Genomic DNA, 2943 nt, shown 5'->3' with positions numbered 1-2943 from the left:
TTATTTATTTATATATATATATATATATATATTTATATTAAAAATTTATTATAATGGCATGCTCGATGCATGTTCGTGTCCTATTTCTTTAATAATATGTGTCCCATGTCCGTGTCGTATCGTGTCCTTATCCCGTGTCGGTATCTGTGAAACACGAGTCAATTTCCTTTGACTGAACAAAGGTAAAATGGGCTACCACCGAAGAGAAGGCTGAAACCTCATATGTTCGGGCAAAGGCGAAGAAGAAGCGAGTGGTAGTAGCTGAGAAGTGGTTGGAGATAACTGATCCGCAAAAATATAGTTGTGCAAAAATTATAAAGTTGACTACGCTTTACAACGGTGCCAAAAAATTGATGTGGTATTTTATGAATAAGAACGTTAAACACTTAATGTAAGGATTCTATGCAACTATACGTATCGTTATCAAGAAATATAAAACTTTCTATTAAAGCCACAAATATCGATCTCACGGAGACGATTTAAATTTGAAATGATAAATTAATTAGGAAATTCACATAAATAAAATAAAATTATAGTCACTAATTTCAAATGTTTGAGATACTAGCAGAACTAAATTATTAACTACTAGCAAAATTTAAATGCAAAATTTAAAATAGTAACTACTAAACTATGTTTATGTGATGAAATTTTCTAATATGAAAAAAACATCTTTTCCTCTACAATGAGTTTTTGGTAAAATGAGATGAGATAAATGGTTTAAATATGTATTGTGCCAAATAGGAGTAATTTTAATTATTTACCCCAATTCGGTGTTATAGAAAATCATTAGCCAATCTCAGGTTTAGTCTCTAAATCCGTGGCTAGCCTAGGAGGATACCTACTCTCACTCCAGAGCTCCAACTTCCCATCCCCTGAAGGCTAAAGTTCGCTTTAGTTCTTAAACACTAAGAACGAATTAGGGATTTTAGTCTATCACCCTTAAATCTCCAATTCTACACCAAACAATGTATATTTTTTCCTCTTTATTTGCAATCAACCCCCATGAACTTTTCATCCATGGTTAATTAATCTTTCATGGAATTAAATGTGATTTTGACTTTGTTGTAGAACTCATACTCTATTTCCCGGATCATATGTTTCACAACATATTTTAACAATTCAATTGGTCAGATCAAAAAGTAAATTAAGAACGGAGTTGAAAAACCATCACAATTTATTTTATATTTTAACATTGGTACATCCAAATTATCTCTTCATTTCACCATATCTCATAGTAGGGAGAAAGAAGGAAACTGCTCAGACTTCATGAGAAAAATACAACAAAACACAAATTTCATATATAAAAGAAAGTTCATACAACAATAATAAACAAATAACACTTATCTTGAACTCTTTCTCAAAACAAATTCCTTGTAGCCTCTCTTAGGAAATGTAGGAAGAAGAAATCTCTCACTTCTCTCTCTCTCCAACACTCTTAGAGAAGAATTCACACTTAATCTCACCACAAAAACTCAAAACTATGAAGAAAATAAATGACTAATGGACTCTAAGTGGCTGTAGAGAATGTGGAATAGTGTGGAAGAGAGTGGAAAGCGGTTGAAGGGTGCGAGGGGGTGAAGAGAGTCATTTTTCGGATCAATTTTCGCTCTAAATAGAGCCTAATGTCGGTTCTTCAATATGTGCATCAAAAAACTCTTCAAAAAGCATCCAAATTAGTCGAATCTTCTAGAAACAGGGCTTGCACCGACATTGGCGTTGTTAACGCCCATTCTGGCGCCGTCGACGCCAGTAGCCATTTAATTAATCCATGCTCGTTGTCAAATGGCGCCTTCAGCGCTGAACATTTCTTGTAAAGCTCCATTTTGACTCCAAATTCCATCATTTTTGCTTCAAGTCCTAAAAATCAATTTCACATAATTTGGCATTTGTTCCAAAGCTTCAATGAAAGGAATGTTTATCATTAACTTTCTAAGGATTTCCAAAAATTTTGTAAATTGTTTGTCTTTATTTTTCTATTTTAGTCATTGAGGAAAGGGAGGTAATGATTTTTCTAAAGGAACTTATGTTTACTCATTTTCATTATGGTCACTTTCCATCTCTTCCTTCTCATCATCAACTTATGTTTCTCTTTAGATTCTTGTTTCAACTTCTTTTCCACTTCGTAACTGAATTGCTTTAATTTGTTCTTTATTTAGATCTTTGGGATTAACTTCTACAATACTCAGAAGATTTCTTGAAGATCTGTTACTAAGTGCAGTAACAATATGCATAATTGATTTTCAATATTTTTAATAGTAGTCCCTTGATTTTGTATTTGATTTCTCATATTCAACATTACCTCTTTCATTGCTAACTTCTTTTCCTTAACTTGTGGGTTAGGGTTAGAGTTAAATCCAGGAGGATAATAAGGTCGATAATTAGGATTTCATTGTTTATTTAAATTTCCTGAGGGATTCATTGAATTGTTATAATTATTTCAACTAAAATTAGCGTGATTTTTCTATCCAATATTGTAATAGTTTAAATAAGGATTATTATTTCGATTATTAATAGCATTCAAAGTTTCATAAGATGATTGAGTAACAATTATCTGTTCTAGTGAATTTTCCTCTAATACTGGTAGTATTTGAGAATAGTTCACTCCAATTTAGTCAATATTTTTCGATATAGCAACAATTTGAGATGTTAAAATAGATATTGCATCAAATTCATGAATACTAGCTACTCTCTTAGGATTTATCCGTTCAGAGGGTCATTGAAAAGTATTAGTAGTCATTTCTTCTATTAAAGAGTATGCTTCATCAAAATGTTTTGACATTAAAGATTCACCTGCAACAACATCTATAATAGATCTAAATGATCCTACTAATCCATTGTAAAAAGTTTGAATTATTAACAAATCTGGTAAAGCATGGTGTGGACATTTTCTAAGGAGATCCTTAAATCATTCTCAGGCTTCATATATGGTTTCCCCTTCAAACT

The sequence above is a fragment of the Phalaenopsis equestris genome, unplaced genomic scaffold, assembly GCF_001263595.1.
Source record: "Phalaenopsis equestris unplaced genomic scaffold, ASM126359v1 Scaffold001104, whole genome shotgun sequence".
NCBI classification, from domain to species: Eukaryota; Viridiplantae; Streptophyta; class Magnoliopsida; order Asparagales; family Orchidaceae; genus Phalaenopsis; species Phalaenopsis equestris.
This window is presented reverse-complemented; position numbering follows the sequence as displayed.